The sequence below is a fragment of the Vigna unguiculata genome, chromosome 9 (assembly GCF_037176805.1).
Source record: "Vigna unguiculata cultivar grain cowpea cultivar isolate G323 ecotype 2 chromosome 9, ASM3717680v1, whole genome shotgun sequence".
Taxonomy (NCBI): domain Eukaryota; kingdom Viridiplantae; phylum Streptophyta; class Magnoliopsida; order Fabales; family Fabaceae; genus Vigna; species Vigna unguiculata.
Window position 1 is genome coordinate 26,688,665 of NC_140800.1, and position 21,707 is coordinate 26,710,371.

Here is a 21,707-nt window from a genome sequence, read left to right on the forward strand (position 1 = left end):
TCTCCTTTTGGGTTCAAGATCATGTTCCTTTTTGTTGGGCAATTTGAAGCAATATGACCATATCCCAAACACTTCAAACATTTTATGGAACTAGTTCTTGAACCTTGGGAAGAGTTTGCATTTCCATGGGAGACTCTAGGCGCATTTGACCTAGGTGGGTGGTCTTTGGAAGATGGTTTCTCATCTTTTCTTTCTTTTCCTTTCCAAGTCCTAGAGTAGTAGTCATTGTAAGGAGTACTCTTCTTAGCCTCTTATTTCTTTTTCAATTAACTTTCAACTTTTAGGGCCAAGTGTAAAATTTTGTCAAGAGTAGAGTACTCATACAATTCAACTACATCTTGAACTTCTCTTCTAAGACCACTCACAAATCTAGCTACCTTTTCTTCTTCACTTTCAAATTGGAGTCCTACTTTGAGAAGTATGGACTCCATCATTTTGAAATACTCATTCACACACATGGACCCTTGTTGAAGCCTTTGGAGCTTTATTAGAGTCTCCTTCCTATAGTAGGAAGGAACAAATCTAGCGCGCATCAAATTTTTAATGTCCATCCAAAAGGTCGCGGGTGGCTCTTGGTTAATATTGTCCATACACAATTGATGCCACCATGTCATGGCATAATCCTCAAATTCTAAAACTACTAAATCTACTTGCTCTTGATCACTAACTAAATGTTGAAGATTTGGTCCACTTTTTGCTCTCATTTAATGTAGATGTTTGGATCATTCTCCCCTTTGAACTTTGGAATTTTGATTGGTGGAGGTTGCCTTTGTGGGAGTTGATTGCACCTTCCCCCACCATCATGGTCGTGCCTCCTTCTTCTTCCACCATGGCTTAAATCTTCGAAAGAAGATCTCCTTCTTCTCCTTTCATCTTCTCTAAGTTCAAGCCTTTGAATGTGTTCTTGAAGGAATATCTCACTTTGTCTTCTATCCGCCCTCAATTGGTCAAAATTTTCCCTCCTACTAACTTCCATTTCACGTAGGATGTTTGCAAGGGTGATTTGTTCACTTTCTTGGGCCATAGAAGTCACCATGGGAGGAGAATAAGGTGAAGCCGATTCCTCCTCCTCTTCTACCTTTAAGATTGGATCCATGTTCATGTTCCTACACCAAAACTCACCAAAAACCGAGACAAGAAAGATGTTAGGGAATAAAACAAGCTTATACTCGAGACCAAGTGTGGTCTTCAAAAGCAACCAAGTGTTTTTGGTCACACTCCCAAAGCACACAAGCAAGGCTAACACTCAAAATCCTTCCAAACAAGTGAAAACACCTTAAAATTGATGAAACCCTTTCAAAAGCAAGACAAGTGGCTCGGCCACAACACTCTAAGAAAGCAAGAAAATGAAAACAACTAAGACAAAACAAAGATTACGTAAAGACAAGCAAGCAAAGCTCAAAAACAATAAAGTTTAACTTATAAGAAAATTTGTTTTAGAGACAAAACTTGAACAAGACTAAAGTAATGAAAAGCACTTTTAAAGACTCCATGGAAAGCATTTGAACAAGCCAAGATTATACCTCAAATTATGCATACACCAAGAAAGATCATAACCCATGTCAAAAGGTGGAACTAATTTGCCAATATCACCCAAAATCCAAGCATAAAATTTGGTAGCATAACACCTAGTAAAAATGGCCAAATAGATTTACCAAACAACACAATAGCTCTCGGCCAAATGGGTTTTTGTCATGAAAATACTTTTTCTTTTCAAAACTAGGTACTTAAGATGATGAGAAGGATATTTTAATGTGTCTTGAACACTTAGTTCCTTAAAAATTAGGTCAAAATCAATTTCAAGGAACATACAACAACACAAGGCATAAATCTCATGCAGTAGTTCAAATACTTAGAAACAAGAACAAGAAAACTCAAATAAGCATATGACAAGAGACTCAAAAGTAGCTAGGAACATTTTAATTCTTAGGAAGTTTAGAAATTATAAATGAGTGAATATCCCATATCATACTAATTAAAGAAAAGTATAGGAGAATTATTTTCTCAACCTCAGTACGCCTAGATAATTGGGAGTTTTTTGCCTTTGATGGTCTTTTCTAGACCAGGTGTTGTTTATGCAGTAAGTAGACTGAGAAGATACACTTAATATTCTAATAAGGAATATTGAGACTTATGAGATGGTTAAGAGATTCAATGGAATATGTCATTGAATATAGTGGATTTCCCCATTATACTAGAAGGGTACAATGATGCTAACTGAATCTTTGATTCAGACGAGACAAAATCCATTAGTTGTAATAGGTTCACACTTGGGGTAGTGTGATTTCATGGAGATCAGCCAGACTAACAATTATTGTTAGATCAACGAGAAATATAAGTATGTTTTTCTGGAAAGGACTGATAGTGAAGTTGAGTAGTTGACGAACTTCTTAGCTAACATTCCACTAAGAATGAAAATACTTTGTGATTATTAATTGGCAATAGCTAGCTAAATAGTGGAATAATTTCCATTGATTTTGTGAAGTCGGAATGAAACTTTGTGAATCCTCTGACAAAACCCTAGGAAGAAATAATTATAGAAACATCAAAGGGAATGAGACTTAAGCCACTTGCAAACAAACAAGTGATGGTAACCTAACCTTTGTGATTGGAGATCCCATGAATAAGGTTCATATGGGTAAAAACAAGTCACTTGTTAGTTCTGATAACACTAAAATTGGTTTTTAAATCAATTATGTCCATTGTTATGATGTGTGTGAAAGTGCTAAGACTGCATTATTGAGAGATTAAACTTTGTAATTAAAATTCTATGAGGCGTAAGAATTTTAGCTTAAACAAAGTTTTAATTATTTTCATATCCCTTATGGGTGGTGTATGATTTGCAGCATACACTTGATGAAATCACTTATATAAGTGTCAAGTGGGACCGCTTGTATGAGATCTTGGCATGATCTCTAGAGCACTCATGAATACCGGGCACGCGCATGGCCTAGTAAGCGCAACACAGCGGTAAGAACAAGAATTGTGGGGGTGTATTGTGATTGATAAACCGCTAACACACATCAAGTGTCCTTGGTTCATATAGCTTGCTATACCAACTACACTGTGTGTTAAGTTTCTCAATCTAAGACTGGTTCATATAGCTTGCTATACCAACTCTGATGCATTAATTCTTAGTTGAGACCCAGGATTTTCTCTCTTTCTTTCTATCTCTTATCTTTTGCAATATGTGGTGGATTGTTATATATTTATAATTATATTGCAAAAATAATAGCGTTTCAATTGTTGCAACATTAGCAAGCCTCCCTCCTTTTTAGGATGGTGCATGTCGTTGCAGCGAGATCTCCTCCACAAGTTGATCCCACATCCACATTTTATGGGATATTATTTTCCACACTAGGTTTTAGTTACGGAGCATGGATGTTTTAAATCCATTCATCACCTATAAGTAGGTGCTTAAATCCTCTTCCAAAAAATAACCTTTTTCTCATCTCTCCTTCTCTTATTTTCTTTCTTTTCTATATTCTCTTATATCCCGGGTTACTTACTCCTTAAAGAGTACTTGCTAGTTTCTATTATCCTCGGAATATATCTGAGATGTTCCTATTGTATCCTTGGGGATTTGCGCATATACTGCGAATAAATCATTAAGGGTGGTGTTTTTACACGCCTCATAAAATCCTTTTATTTTGTGTTTTTTATTAATTTTATGCAAATTTGCTAACAATGATCTCACTAACCCCAGGCTGCGTGTACTTTGGGGAGTGTCTTGGTTGTGTAATCCCACCAACTTTCCATGTCAAGTACTATGGGGATATTTTGTTTGTGTACAACACAAATATTATATTCAAATCTAAATTTGTTAAGATCATATCAAGATAATATTGATATTTCTATAACTCATCCATAGGTTCCTGGATTGAAACTATAATATTTATAAGCCATAACCCTCTCTGAGAAAGTGACTCTCTCCTATTGTTAGAAGGATCCAAGAATTTAACTAGATCAATTGTAAAATGTCTTTTTAACAGTAATTGATATTTTTTTTTTCCATTCTCTCTTACTTCATTTATTAGCTTTCTTGATAATATAGAATGTCTTGTAAGTAGTTATCTTTTGTTAAGTCTCTAATTTGCTTATAATAATAACTAACTTCTAAGAGAGAAAAAAAAGATAATTTCTTTTAACGAAATAAAAAGAAAATGAATTAATTTAATATGTCTAAAATAATTTTCATAATTTTAATACATTCATGATTTAATAATGATCACGTTAAAAACCTTTATATCAAAGTTATTTTATAAATTACACGAGTTAATATCAAATTAAAATAATTTATCAAATAAAATTTATTGTCATTATTTTATAAAAAAATGTCCAAATGGTATAATAAAAATATATTAAAACAAAATTCTTGAATTACGGGTTGATAAAATAGTTTCTACTCCATATTTATTTTAATTTGCATTGAAATAAAGATTTTTTTTATTTGATTTATTTATCTGAAATTTAGACTCGAGTTCTACCAAAAGTTCCAAATTACTTATGATATGTAGTTCTTATTAATGTTATATGTAGCAGCAAAAGATAAGACGGTTACTTGAGTAATTTACTATAAAGATTATAGTTAAAGATTAAAGTATCAACATATATAACTTGACAATCAAATTAATTAAACATTCAAACTATTCAAATATAATTAAGCAACATTTTAGTATTTAAAAATATGAGATTGTGAACAAATATAATAGGAGTAGTAAATAATTATTAAAAAAATTAAAAGAAAATTTTTAAAAAATCTAAAAAAATGTAAAAAAAGGTTGGTGGGTTAAGTGAGTCAACCCACCTTCAACCTGACTCGAACCCGTTTAACCCGTGGGTTAAGTGAGCCGGGTTGAGTTCAACCCACTTTTGAAAAAGTTGAATTTTTCTCAACCCAACCCGGCTCACGGATTGAAACCCATTTTGACATCTCTAGATAAAAGTTTATTAATAGAAACGAAAAATAAACTAAAATTAAGAATACTTTTTTATTGAATAAAAAATGGAGAAATTAAGCATACCCTTTAACATTACCCTTTAACATTTTATTTTCATTAGATCGAGGTTTCACTATGACTCGTAGGTTGTGGAAAACGAAGGGAAGGCAGTCCACAAATAAGTGATAGCAGAGGCCCAATGGGCTTCGAGCTGTCTCAAGGAATGTAGGGGATATTTCTTCTTGCACCTCACAAAAGTAACCCTCAACATCCACTTTTTCTATCTCGGAATTTTTCTCTTTTGGATTACATAATCTAATAATTTTCCAGAGGAATTTGACAATATTTTTTAGTAATAATTTTTAAATTATAAAAACTAAAAATGAATTTTATTAAAATTTTATTCTAGATTATATAATTTAGAAGCTAATCATTGCTAAAGAAATTAATTTCTAAATTATGCAATAAAAAAAATCAAAAACAGATTTTTAAAATACTTTTTTAAGATTACACAACTACTTTTATAATGACTTTCAAAATATATAATTCGAAATATGCTTATGAATTTGGAAGCCACTTCTAGATCTAGAAGTCACTTTTGAATCTGGAAGTCACCACGGAATTGCAAAAGCCTTTCTAGAACAAGAATAAAGTAGAGATTTTCACATATATACTATACGCTGTAGATAGGCCCACTTAAAGCCTCAATTTATATATTTTACTTTTCTTTTTTAAATATAAATACTTGCAAGTAGTGTAGTATATTATTGAAAAAAGTTGTCAGACACCATGTAATAACTGATATAGTCATAACAAAAATAAACTTCTATATTATAAAATAAAAGTAAAAACAATGAAAAATAATGTTAAATGAATGAATTAAATTTTTTGGAGAAAAACACACTGTCCTATATAGAGTTTTTCTTTTATTATTCGCGTATACTTTTAATCTTTCATCTTTACCTAAATTTTAAAAAATTAATTATTTTAAATCAGTTTTACTAATTTTTATAATCTGCAATCAAGTAATCTTAAATATAATAAAATTTTGAATATAGCTTGATTCCTATAAAATGTACAAATTTTGAATTTAGTTCTTTAAAGAAATATTTTTAATATCTCGGAAAATTCAATTAATATCATAAAAGAAACTATAAACCTTTAGTTGCGTAAGACTCATACAAATAATGGTTTTCCAAGAATGTAGTATAAGGTCAACCAAAAATCAAATTAAGGATATATAGAGCAAATAATTAACTAGTTATGGTGTATGTGATGTGATTTGGGTGGGAATGCAATCTAGAATTGACTAAGCTATTGGTGTAGTGCCTAAACCAGTTCTAACATGAACAATGGACTCTAATTTCTTACTCTACTTCTAGATGACAACGCAATGAATGAAATGGATATGTGAATGTACAAAATGCATAAACTAATTATTTCTAGGCTAATCTGAACTCTAACAACATCTAAAATAATGTAGAAATGATTATACACAAATTGTTTGATGCAATTGCTAAGAGAAACCTTTGATACTCCTAAATGCAACTAAAATCTATGATTAATCTATGGGAAGCTATATGAAACATTGCCTTCGAACTAAAGTCATAAAAAGATGAACTGATACTACAGTAGTGTTGGTGTGTGAACGAAATACAATACTTTGTGCACGAATGATGAATTAGATGGAATGAATAATAGGAAACACCTTAACTCGAACACAAACACGAATTACAGCTACAGAACCTATAAAAGCGAAAATCATCAATTTTAGAATCCTAACTAATTGAAATAATTCTCAAAGTGAAATTCACTAAATTCTACATCTAACGTGATGCGAATGAGTTCTAAAGGTTAATGAAAGCATGGAAATCATAGAGACAACACAGATATACAACAAAAATGGATGGAAACACACAATCACTGATTTAGGAATTCATTAGAACCTTGATAATGAGAAAAAAGATCAACTGAGATTCTATCTTAATTCAATATTGAACTGGATTAATCCTTTGATGTTTAAAAGTCACTTTGTTCTTTTTGAACGTAAGTATGTTCACTAAATGCATTACATGGAAAATTTTTTTCAAATTTGTTAAAAAAGTTTACAAGATAATACTTTTTATTGCTATTTTTTCTAAGGATCTAAATTAGCAGGTAATTTTTTCTTGGTTAATTATTTCATACAAAATTATAAAATTCGTAAGTATTTCCTACAAAATTTGTTCCGAAAAGTGTTTTATACAAAATATTTTGTAAAAAAATTAGCAGCAATTTCCTGCAAAATTTTTATTATAACAAAATTTATAAATATTTCCTACAAAAAAGAATTCAAAACAAAATTGGAAGGAAATATGAGTTTTTTTAGTAGCGGTGTCACTGAATCCAATTAATGACTACGTATTTGCTAGAATTTAGCATTTTACAAAGGAATAATCCATTCAATTTCAAAATAAGAGAAAAACTCTTACTTGCAAAAACACAAGCACACGAAAAACGTTCAATTATCTCTTGTTTTTTGTTTTTTGTCCAATTACTTGTTTTTAGGTGTTGAAGGGCATTGTTTCTGCAACGGTTTGTTAATCTAAATTTTTGTGTTTGGAATGAAAAATGAAAAGATAAAATATTTTGAAAGAAAAAGGAAAGAATACAAAAAGAAAAAAGTTGTAAGAGTCCAACATAGTTATTTGCTACAATATATGTTTATGCGCTAAAATAGTTTTTCCAATCAATATCTAGAAGTTTTTGCGTTGTCGAAATAAAATTCTTTTTGGTAGTCCTTTTTATTGTGTCTAGCCTTTATTGTTTGTAAGTCTTTAAAATCCATAAAAGTTGTCTAGAACTTTGTGTTTTCTTGGACCTCTTAAGTCAAGCTTAGATTTCGTAATGTTTTGCACACTGATTGTTTACCCTTTGTTTAAGCTATTGGAGTTATTTGTCAAACGTTAAAGGGAATTTGAGTGGTAAAAGGTAAGAGAATACATTCAAGAAAAAACCTACAAGTGTGACACACGAGTAGACTTTCGAGTGAAACACGTAAACGAGTCGTGAGGTTGTAATGATTTATATTTTTATACTAACCTTTGGAAGAACATGGTATCTACACAAAATAGTGAGCCTCCTTCACCTAGGACTACAGCAATCTTAAGGGCATTGGAAAAACTCAGTACGCATTTGGCATAAACCCAACTAAAGCTGGATAGGTTTCAGAAAACCATTGAAGTTGTCAGTAAAAGGCATGAAGAATTCATCAGGAGAAAAGAAAGATGTGATGAATTTGTCCATTCTTTCCATCGTGATGAGGATGAGTATGAGTATGATGTAACAACCATGAGAGGCAGGAGAATGCAACGAGAAATGGATAATTACAACTTTAGGAGAGAAGATAAGTTTAATTTCAGATCAAGAAGAGGTTAACTAATTCATGATGGAATGGAAAATCAAATACCCAGAAGAGATCAAATGAAAATAAAAGTGCATAATTCCCAAGTTGATGAAGGCTTGACCCCTACTAGGGATGATGGCCCATGGCACATGCTTAGAAGAAAGGGACTTCCTTAATCCCTTCCAGGGCTTTTATTTCCTTAGTTTGAATTCCCTAAAGTTGGCTTAGTTGACTTTTCTTAGTGGACTTGTTGACCTTGGTCTAAGGTTGACTTGTTGACTCAAGATTAACTCAAGCCAACATGCTAATCCATATTTACTTGTTGTGTAGGACAATTAATTTCCTAAAGAAGGTAGTGCAAATGGAGGCATAGGTGGCACATTTTGTAGAGCACATGTGGAAGAGAAAGAAAGAGCAAAGCATTTTTGAAGCATCTAGAATGAGGGACCACATGACTTGGTCAAGAATCTACCTTAAAGAGTTCTAGAAACATCTAAAACATGTAAGCATTTGTCTTGGCCAAGAAGCCACTCTAGGATACCATCTTGTGGCACCATTTTTAACTAACCTTCTAGAATGTAGGGTTTATTATTTGTTATTTAATCCTTTAGGACCTATGTGCTTTTTCTTAGAGACCATTAAACCCTTATATATAAGGGGTGCTCTACTACATTTAAAAGGGTTTATCATTTTGGAATTTATATACACCTTTGTGTTCAACCTTTGTGAGAGTATCGTCCTTTGGTAGTAAGACTTGTAAGCCTTATCTTGAGCTAGACTCAAGTGGCGGCATACTACGACTCATCTTCAAGGTTCCATGGCTTTTACCTAGCCTTATAGTGGCGTACTTCTCACATTTTTGCATTGCTTGTCTTTTCATTTTCATGATTTGCTTCTCTTTGCTTCAATTTGGCAATTATGTTCCTTTCATCTTATGTTTTTGCTTTAAGAATCAATCCATTTCTCTTTTTCCCTATAGCCTTTTGAAGTGCACCTTCACATCTAGATAGCTTGCTATCTTAATATCCAATGTTAATCTTCACTAGGGTTTCTTAATCAACTCTCACCATATTCTTAATCTTAAAAGGAATCAAGTTAATCCTACATCATAAGTTCAATGGAGCAAATGATCCAGAAGCCTACCTGCATGGGAGATGAAGGTTGATTAGATTTTTAACTCATACAATTATGAGAACGAAGATAAAGTATTGATGGCCACATTGGAATTTAAAGGCCTTGCAATGAACTAGTGCAATAAAATCAACATAGATACAATTAGAAGAAGAAGAAGATTGCTAATTCCTTCATAGGAGCTATTGAAGGTAGCTATGAGGGAAAGTTTTGTACCTTCTTATTACAAAAAGGAGCTTTCCAAATTACAACAACTTACACAAAAGAAAGATGCACTTATAGAGAGAGAAGCAAAAGAAATAAGAGACAAAGAAGAGAGAAAAGAAAGAAAATAGTGAAAGAGAAGAGAAAGAAAGGAAAGAGAAAGAAGAGAAAGAAAAGAGTGAAAGAGAAGAGAAAGAAATGAGAGAAAAAGAGAAAAAGAGAAAGACATGAGAGAGCAATTTGAATTGTCAATAAGAGAGAATACTAATTGACCTCATATTGTTTATCAAGGAACAATGGCATCATCAATGGAAGGACAAAAGGGTTTGATCTAAGAAAGCTTTTCGAGCATGCAAAACTACTAGAAGACGAATAAATTAGAGGTGACAATTAGGGCCTGGCCCGTCGAGCTGGCCTGCGAAAAAAAGTGGGGCGGGCCAAGGTAGTGAGCTTGTAGGCCTGCATAAGCCCGCAGCCTGCGTGGGCCAGCCCGCAAGCCTGCATAAAAAAATAAAGAAAATAAAAACTTGTACTTGTGTATATTAATTACTTTTTTATGGACTATTGCATTAACGTTTCAAATTCTTGTATAACTGGAAAAGAAAGTATTATGTATTTTTTAATATGCTAAAATTTAAAGAATACATTGTGTACGTCATAGTATGAATATGAATATGATGAAAATGTTGAATTATCAATTTATCATCCAACTCCCCAAAGTCTTTACTTAATTTTGTGAACTTCTTAAAGTTTTCCAATTTTTAAACATTGAAAGTTTTATCACAAAAATTTAAAAAAAAAACGGGTCAGCCTGCAGACCAAATGCAGGGCGGGGCGGGCCAGCCTGCGATGTGCGGGCCTTATGCGGGGTGGGCCTGCCCACATTGCCATCCCTAGAATAAATGCATGTATGTAAGTAAACGATGTTTGATTATGGTTTGGACTTAAGTAAAATATCATTATAAATATAAATAAAAAAGTGGAATATGTTTAATGAATATTTAAGGTGTTGTTAATTTTCTTTAGAGAGTATTTAATATTTTAGAAATGCATTAGTGGGGTAAAAAAATTACAACAAAATTGGTAATTAGGACATAACATGTCAGCTATGCAAACACGAAGCAACTAGCAGGATATGTAATCCTATTGCTGGTTAGCTTGAATGAATGTTTTTACTACTTCAAAAACTATTACATATTTTAAAAATGTTTCATTTCATAGGACAATCAAATTTCTTATTTTCAATATTACTAACTTTTAAGTCATAATTGTATTATCTATAATTGTTTCCTCTCTCACAACTTAATAATAAATATGTCTTCCTTCCTCTTTGTTCATTTTGTTGTATCCTCAACAACACTTCATCGAAGCCCTCACCACCACCTCTGCAACATTTCACTAAAGATCTCAACACCACCTCAACAACTCGAGAGACCCCACACCATACTAGCCCCAATGTCATAGTGCTCAAATAAAAGATACAAGGGTAGGAATGGATTTTAAAAAAAAAATTATGGGGTGTAGGAAGCAATAGTAAAAAGAGATGGAAGAAAAAAATAGGATAAAAATTAAAAGCACATAAAAAAATTCATACATTTTGTATACTAAATAGGGGATGCATGGAAAAAATAGAGGATGCATGAAATAATATCCTAGTTTCTACTTATTAAGTCCATATCACTTTTTTGTTTATACTCTAATAAGCTTATTATATGTGATCACTTAACTTCTATGTGTTAATATAATATGTAGTTCACATCAATCCATTATTAGGAATTATAAAATTTCTATGCATATCATATGCCTCATATTATCTATAACATTTATATCACAAAACTTCTTTAGACATGCAACTTTCAGTAAAGGAACAATTTCTCAATTATTGTTGATATCCATGGCTTCTAATTCTTTGTCCATTGTTTCTTTCCATTTAAGGAATCGAAAAGACTGATGATAACATGTTGGCTCATAAACGCTGCTTATTTGTAGAGTGAATTTTTTTATTTTGTAGAGGATAACTTTTCAAAGGAAAGGAAGTGGTGTATTGAGTATGAAGACTTTTAGATTGAGAATGGAGATTTGACACTCACTTAGATATGATGGAAGGTTAATGATCTTCTTGTAGTATCATGTGATTATGAGTTGGATTTTGAGAATTGTCATTAGGATTTGTTGCACTAGTGGGAAGAGGATGAGTATCTTGGTATACATTTAGAGCTTCCTTAGAAAAATTGTGTTCATTGGTTATCCTCCATAGATAAAAGTGTTAGATATTCCATATTGGCTATAAATGAGACAAATTTGGAGTATATTAATGGATTCAAATCTCACTTTACAAACTATTTTTATGAGGTTGAATTAAGTTTAAAGTCCATTTCTTAAGATAGTATTACAATCAATAAAAATCTTATTTTAGCAAAAATATGTTGTTTGTTAGATCTATTGTGCCACTCACTATCAGATCATTCATAAATTTATGTATATATCTTAACATGAGAGAAATGTGTTGAAAATCTCATATAAAAATAAAATAAATTTATATTATATAAACAAATACAAACTTTATATTATAAATTAATTTTATAAATTTAAGTTAATCTTAAAATCTACTTATTGTAAAATAAAATAAAATAAATAAAAGATGAAATTAATACTAGAAAGAGCATAAAGAAAAAAAGGTTAAATCATTCCAGAGGTCCCCATTTTTGTAGCGAAATCTCAAGAAGGTCCCCTCATTTTTATTTGACTCAATTGAGTCTCTATTTTGAAAAATTCGTTGCAATTAGGTCCTTTCCGTTAGTAGTACACTAACGGTGTTAACTATGCGCCACGTGTCAACACGTGATTTTTTTTATTTTTATTTTTATTTTTTTTAATTTAAAAAAAATAAAAAATTGCCACATGTCAATCTGGCATTGTGCCACATGACAGAGACAATGTGATGTGGTAGTGGCAGTGCCACGTATTACTATTGGATGTGAAAAGTATCAATGTAGTCCCTATATTTGTTATTTTGTCTCAATTTAGTCCAATTTTCTTAAAAATTGAATCGATTTAATCCCTATATCAAATTTAATTTTTATATAAATTTTACAATGATATTTTTATTATAATTGATATTTTTAACAAAATTAAGTTTATTTAAATGTATATTTTGCATTGAACTTTATTTAAATATTGTTTCAAATATTTATATATCAATAATTTATAGACAAATGTTAAAGTTGGTTTAAAAATAACAACTTTATAAATTCAATTGTAAAATTTTAAATAAATTTATTTATTTTAAATTGTTATAAAATTGTTTTAAAATTTTATATTTGAATTTATGAAGTTTTTATTTTTACAACAACTTTAACATTTATCTATAAATTATAGGGATGGCAATTCGGGGCGAGTCAGGCAAGCTGGCCCGTAGGCCCGCACAAAAAAGCACGGGGCGGGTTCGGATGTTGGACCCGCTGGCCCGTCCTGCATAGGCTCGTAGCCCGCGCGGGCTAAAGGCGGGGCAGGACTGGGCGGGCTAGTCTGCTGGCCCGCTTACAAAATTATATATTCTCATTTTTTGTAGTTTTAACATCATTCATCACGTTGTTTCTTTAAGTTCTTTTTATTTTTTATTTATTATTATTATTATTATTATTATTATTATTATTATTATTATTATTATTATTATTATTATTATTATGTTTATGTATAATCATTGTATATACAAGATAATGATTTTAGTTCTTGAATATGGAATATCTTTTTAAGCATTTTTAGGTACATGTCTTGTACGGTGACATGTTTCTATTGTACTTTAGCTATAATCTTCGTTGTTATTTTTCTTGTCTTTAATTAGATAAACTAATTGGAATTATTTCGATAAAAAAATGAATATCAATTATTATGAAAAAATAAAAAAAATATTTTGCTCAACAAAAAAAAATCACTCATCACAACGTGGGCCCATGGGCCAACCTACGGGGTGGGACGAGCTAAAAACTTGAACCCGATATTAAACTACGGGGCGGGCCAACCCGGTCTGCACTTTGAGGGCCAAAACATGAGGCGAGCCAAAACGGATCGATTCGGTCCGCTTTGCCATCCCTAATGAATTATAGATATATAAATATTTAAAACAAAATTTAAATAAAATTCAATGCAAAATATACATTTTAAATATAGGTTAAATCATTCCATAGGTCCCCATTTTTGTAGCGAAATCTCAAGTAGGTCCCATCATTTTTATTTGACTCAATTGAGTCCTTATTTTCGAAAATTCGTTGCAATTGGTTCCTTTCCGTTAGTTGACCAGTAACGGTGCTAATTATGTGCCACGTGTCAGCATGTGGGTGTTTTGACTTTTTTTTAATTTTTTTTAATTTTTTTTTAATTTTTAATTTTTTTTTATAATTTCTTTTAAAAAAATTAAAATTGTCACGTGTCAATCTGACATTGTGCCACGTGGCAGAGACAGTGTGATGTGGTAGTGACAGTGCCACGTGTCACTATTAGATGTGAAAAGTCTCGATGTAGTTCCTATATTTGTTATTTTGTCTCAATTTGGTCCCAATTTTGTTAAAACTGAATCAATTTCATCCTGTATCAAATTTAAATTTTATATAAATTTTACAATGGTATTTTTATTATAATTGATATTTTTAACAAAATTAAATTTATTTAAATGTATATTTTGCACTAATATTTATTTAAATTTTATTTTAAATATTTATATATCCATAATTTATAGATAAATGTTAGAGTTGCTTTAAAAATAAAAACTTTATAAATTCAAATATAAAATTTAAAAAAAAAATTCTAACAATTCTGACATTTGTCTATAAATTATTGATATATAAATATTTGAAACAATATTTAAATAAAGTTCAATGTAAAATATACATTTAAATAAACTTAATTTTGTTAAAAATATCAATTATAATAAAAATACCATTGTAAATTTATATACAAATTAAATCTGATATAGGGATAAAATTGATTAAGTTTTAAAAAAATTGGGACCAAATTGAGACAAAATAATAAATACAGGGACTACATTGAGACTTTTCACATCCAATAGTGACACGTGGCACTGCCACTGCCACATCACACTATCTCTGCCACGTGGCACAATGTCAGATTGACACGTGGCAATTTTAATTTTTTTTAAAAATTAAAAAAAAATTAAAAATTAAAAAAAATTAAAAAAAAAATAAAAAAAAAAAGTCAAAAAAGCCACGTGCTGACACGTGGCACATAATTAGTACCGTTACTGGTCAACTAACGGAAAGGAACCAATTGCAACCAATTTTCGAAAATAGGGACTCAATTGAGTGAAATAAAAATGGGGGACCTACTTGAGATTTCGTTACAAAAATGGGGACCTATGGAATGATTTAACCTTAAATATACTTAATTTTGTTAAAAGTACCAATTATAATAAAAATATTATTGTAAAATTTATATAAAAATTAAATTTGATATAGGGATGAAATGGATTTAGTTTTAAAAAAATTGAGACCAAATTGAGATAAAATAACAAATACAATGACTATATTGAGAGTTTTCACATCCAATAGTGACATGTGGTACTGTTACTTCCATATCACACTGTTTTTACCACGTGTAACGATGTCAGATTGACATATGACAATTTTTTATTTTGTTTAGAAAAATTTTTAAAAAATTAAAAATTAAAAAAAATATGCTGACACGTAGTACATAGTTAATACTATTAATGTATTAACAAAAAAAAAAGACCAAATTATAATAAATTTTTCAAAATAAAAACTTAATTGAGTCAGATAAAAATAAAGAGAACCAATTAAAATTTTGTTAAAAAATATAAATGTAAAGACCGATTTAATCAAGAAAAAATAACATCTGAATGAACAGCATGAGCTTCCTAGTTTACCCACAGCAATCAAAGGAGTAGTAATTTAAAGGTGGGTTGAAAAATTGATTAAAATGTGTAGTTTATTTGACATTTTAAATGCATTTTATCATAATATTTGAGTTAACATTGAAGCAAAAATGTGTCAAACGATGCAAACAATTCAAATACTATCATGAAATACACTTGAAACGTCAGATAAACTTAACAAATTTTGGTTAAAAGGATTAAATTTACGCATTTTTAAAAATAAAGGACTAAATTAATATAAAATTTCAAAAAAAAACTAATTCCAAAATTTACTAAAATTTAAGGCACGAAAACATATTTAACCCTATAAACTAATACACAATGTTGCAAGACAAGAGTCTGCAATAGCTGCATTTGCCTGTAACAGTGTGGTGTCCGATGACACTATGTGGACCTAACAGCCTCTATTAATAAATAATTATTAATAATATCATGTATTGTAATGGTAGGTGTAAGGTGTGTTGTTGGTTAGGGTTAGGGTTAAAATTGGAGTGGGAAGTGGTGGTCTTTGTAAGTACACAAATCAGGCTTTTCTGCTTTGCACAGAGTGAGAGAGAGAAACTGACGAGGGTTCTGTACTTTTCTGCATCACTGTTTCACGTTGCCAAGGAATACATACTATTGCTTATTATTATTATAAAACAAAACAATAGTTAAATAATTTTCTTGTGTTGTGTTGTGGTGACTTTAGTATCATTGTTTGCCATTAATGATTTTACTGTGCATTGACGTCCTTTGTTGTCTGTTTCCTTAATGAGTCTTCCTGCTTTGTAAAAAGCTAAATACATCAGTGAGATTTTCTGTGATTTCTGTAACACCCTAACAGTAACCCAATCACTCCTTCGTGAATTCAATGCTAACCAAACACTTTCAAATTCACTTCACTTCCTCACTCCCACTTTCAAATCTCTTTTCTTTATCATATACCTCTCCAACTATTTTCAATACCTCATACCTTTATTTTATCATATGAAACTATTCCCACCATTATTCATTTTTCCTACTGCATGCTATTTTCCATCATCATTCAACAATTATAGACTTTACTGTGTAACTTTCTGTACGTCATCTCTTTTTGGTGTGTCCTAACTTATTTTCATTTCATCAAATTCTTATAATTACAAAATTCAACACCACTTTATTATATCCTAAAACCTAATTTAAAATATTTAATTATTATTATTTAAGAATGAAATGAATAAAAAGTTCTTTTTTTTAACTTTCATCGTACCAAGATATATTTATTTCAATCTTTACAAAATTATATTTATTTGTTTGAGCTGGAGATTAAATAAAATGTTAATTTTGACTTGAATGATAATTTTTATTTTATGAAATTTGACACCATCAATAAAATATGAGTTCAATTTACATAAGAAACTAAAATTATTTTAAATTCAAAATTTAAAAAATAAATATTTTTGCAGAAATAATAATAAAATATCAGGAATCATAAATTATGTCTTACCCAATCCTTAATTTCCTAAGATGAATACTCTTTGGTCCTATTAGATATGTCTTCATGTTTTGTTGTCGGATTGGACATTTTGGAGATTACTTGCAGAAAGGACTCAGACAATCAAGTCAGCAAGGACTGTCAAAAGTCAAATCACAGTTTAGAAAATTAATGAATTGCGTACATTTAATTGCTAGGATCCACCTCTATTTATAGAACATTAATCATAAATTACCTGGCTTATGGGTTGGGCCTCTATTAGGTCAGTTGGGCCTCTTTTGGGATTTTATGGGCCTGATCAAGGCCCAAGCATCAAGCTCATGACTTGATTCCGTAAATGCAATTGTTATTTTCTATGTTTAGAGTAGGCGGCCTTCATCGGTAATTAATCGTTATGTATGTATTGTCTTTTTGTATAGTTAATCAATGATTTAATCTATGTAGAACTATAAATTGGCGACTGAGACCAGATAGTTAGTCAAACCGATCCTCGCCACATAATATAGTACATGAATATTTTTATATATTATTTCATATTTTCAGTCTCGTAGAGCTTAAATTTCCAAAAATACCAACTCATGATAGAAAGTTTTATACCAAAGTTAATAGTTTGATTGAAACACGCTATAAGAAAGAAATGCCGCATCTTGTTGATTAGTGTATGTTTATTTGAGATTACATTGGCAAGGGGTAAAATAGAGAAAACGAAGGTTTCTCTCTTTGTTTGCATCCAAGTCTCTCTCGTTGACTCAATGTTACATTTCTAGGTGGCGGCAATGTTATAAAGTTTTCTTTGTCCTCCTCCTTTATATTATTCTTATTTTGTTTATATCACCGTGTATCTATTTGTATTTTCACTAATATAAACAAAAAAGTTCTACATTTTTATACAGAAAATAATATTTGTTTCGGCTCAAATTAAGTAATATTTTATTTTAGCGAAGTTACATTCTTTTCTCTTAAAATTGTTACCTTGCAAGTTATGAATCTCATTTGATGTTTAATAAAGTGTTTATTATAATTTGTTTATATTATCACTAAATAAATGAAATTTAATTTCGTAAACTTTTAATCACTGAATTAAATTTTGTTTGTACTTACTAAATAATCAAAATAATAAAAACTATTATTCAATTAAAATAGTTTTCGTACTATATGTTAATTTTCAAAACATTTTGTATACTCACAATATGTCACTATATAGTATTATTTGATTTATTTAAATTTTATATGTATATATACATATATTTTATCGTTAAAGTTCCACGTTATTTTGCGTGATTATACTCATAATAAATTATTAGTATTTTTTTTATATTTTATGAGACTTATTTTAATATTCATAAAAGTTAAATAAACGAGTTTCTAACATCTTTTTTTTTTCAATATCATAAAATCACAAAAAAAAAATCACCAAATATGAACATTATATTAGTTATAATAACTATACAAAATCATAATGAGATATATATAAAGTATAAGTCAATCAATTTGTCCACAGTAGGAGTATTTATACTTATGCAAAATAATATAAGTAACGCTATAATTTCTAATAAAAAAATTGTCACGCACAGAATACACAATTTGGTCGAATAATTCATGAAAAAGAATGTGTTTTAGCATGATCTATGGCGAGTTAAAGAAAAACTCAAGACTAAAATGTGCACTTATGCATTGTACGTCCTTAATCCCTTAGTTCATATTATACATCATTTCATATCATATAATTAGGGATGGCAACGGGGCGGGGTGAGGCGGGACGGATTTCGCTATCTCATATTCATTTCCGTAAAAAAAATTCATCTTCATTCCCATACCCAAACTCAACGGGTATCAAACTTTTGTCCCATCCACATCCTACCGGGTAACGGGTATAATCTCGTACCCATATTCGTATCCGTTCTCTTACTACTTTATTATTAATTTTAAATAATTTTTATAAAATAATAAAAAAATTACGGTAAAGAAAACATAATATTATCAAATATTCAATATTAGGAGGATGGTTGTTTCATTGATATCAAATACTTTGAAATAAATTATAATTGTTTACATTTAGTAGAATACCAAATAAAATTTTATGAAAATCAAAACATTCATTAAATTTGCAAACTGCAAACATTAATCAAACCTAGTTGATAAAATTTATAAATATTTTTAAAAAAATATAAAAGGAAAACAAATATTCAAATTAAAATATATTTTAAATGTTTGTTTACTTCAATTTTTTTAAATTATAATGAATCTCTTTTTTATGCACTAATAAAAATGATAATACATCACTTGATCAAAATGACGCAAAGAACATATAATAAACATAATAATAAAATGTTGACATAAATCTTGTATCTTTTAAACTCTAATATATGTTGGATGGTGATAAAAAAAATTCATGGAAATTATATTAAATTTTTATATTATAGTAAATAAAAGTTATTTATACAATTATAGTGAAAAAATTACAGTATGATTGATAATTAGTTAAAAAATAAATTAGATAAAATATATTGAAATAGTATTCTACATGATGAACATAAACAACAAATAAAAATATTAAAAATTAACAAATGTGTGTCTGAGAAACAATTTGAAAGACTATTGAAAGAAATCGCACAAAGAAAAACAAATGTATAATTAAGGGTATGATAAGATGGAAAATACCTTAAAGATTTAAGAAATTTTTTTAAATATCGATATATATACTCAATGGTTGAGAAATAGCGAAAATTGTTTAAGGAAAACAAAATAGTTCTTTAAATGAAACAAAAATTAATAATAATAAGTTAAGAATTTTTTTTTATATTACCTAGTAAATGAAAGCTTTATGCTATTAAAGACTTAAATTGAGTATTAAACATATTCATGTGAAAGGAAAATATACAATAAATAAAAATATTAAAAAAATAATAGAAATATTCAAATATGAGACATAAAAAGTTTTTAATTGACATACATCATTTTAACATAATTATATAAAAGGTTATAATAAGATGAAAAATATATTGGAGATGAGAATGTGTTTCATGACAAACCAAATAATAGAAGAAATAAAAAGTATATATATATATATATATATATATATATATATATATATATATATATATATATACACACACACACACACACACATATATATATGGTTACATAATTGAATTGTGAATATTTTAATAATTTATACGAGGACAGAGATACAACGGGAACGGGTATTATGGCGGGGATATGTACATCCCCATACCCATTCCTATACCTCGGGAATTCCCCATACCCATACTCATACTCAGTCAATGCAAGAATTCTCCGTCAAAACGGAGATGAGTTCGGGCAATACCCATATGGACGGATTTATTTGCCATCTCTACATATAACATTATTAGAGCAACACATTTCATTCATTCATTTATCATATCATTACGCATTACATGCATTGCTTCTAGCATTTTATTAACATTTAGATAATAGTAGATTAGTTCAATAGTTAATTTTTCCTTACCATAGTTCTCATACAATTTGCATCTTTAAGTATTTGTGTTCACGGATTGATACCGAGGTTACCTCTGTATATTACATTCTACGAGAAAATTAGATTTACATAAATAGCGCACTGAAAAAATATGTTATAATAAAGAATTTTTTAATCATAAATATTATGTAAATTCAATTTTATAATGGTGTATTCAATTTTATGATTTTGATTATTTTTGTAAAATACGGTTCTTTTTCTAACAATTCCATTTTGTTTTAATATTTTTCGAGTAGAAAAATTATGATTAATACCATACTTTTCAATTAGATTTCAAAAATTTTTATTTTCAAAATTTTCACCATGATCATTTTTAACGAAAATAATCGAAAAACCTTTAAAAAAAAGCACATTGTGGAATTTTTGTGAATAATTCGTGTTTTTTTTTCCCTTAGAAGAATTTATGCGGGTTGAGTTACTATTTATATTAGGGTAAGGGGGCTCTGGGTATGACAGAAGGTTAGTGGTTGGTTAGAAGGCCTTCGCCGTACTGGGCCTTACGGACTTCCATAGTTAAGGTGCCGCCCAAGGCTACGCCTCCTACATCATACATACATACATACGTATACATACATGCGTATGCATACGTACGTGTATATCAACTACTAATGTGTGAATCTTCTTCATTCATAGTAGTACAAATGTGGTTCCAAACATACTGCATCCAACAAGTTCATCTTTGTTTTCAGCTTTTTAATACATATTTTCGATGCTGATAACATTCGACCAGATAAACTGAATTCAGAAGAAGGAGAAATATAAAAAGAGAAAATAAGTGGATTATGATAAAAACAAATAATCTTATTGTGATGGTTTAAAATGAAATATTTGTAAATCAAATTTCTCCTGTAGGACTAAGATCACATGCAGTTGATAAACTGAACTGTCGGCTCCTGCTGCTTCATCCAATTAATGCAGATTAATAAATTGTTTTGTTATGCTTTTGAAATGATTTTGCAGCAACAAAATTCTGTGCAGTTGTTGCAATCACAAAAGAATCTTTTTTTTTTTTTCAAATGGAAGGAAATGGTGCCCTACAAAATTGCAGTATATAGACTTGCATCTTATCTTTCTAGACATACAGGAATTTAAAACTTATGAAATAATGTCAAGTCCTATCTCAATAATGACAAAAAATCAAATGGTACTCCCGAATTTTGATC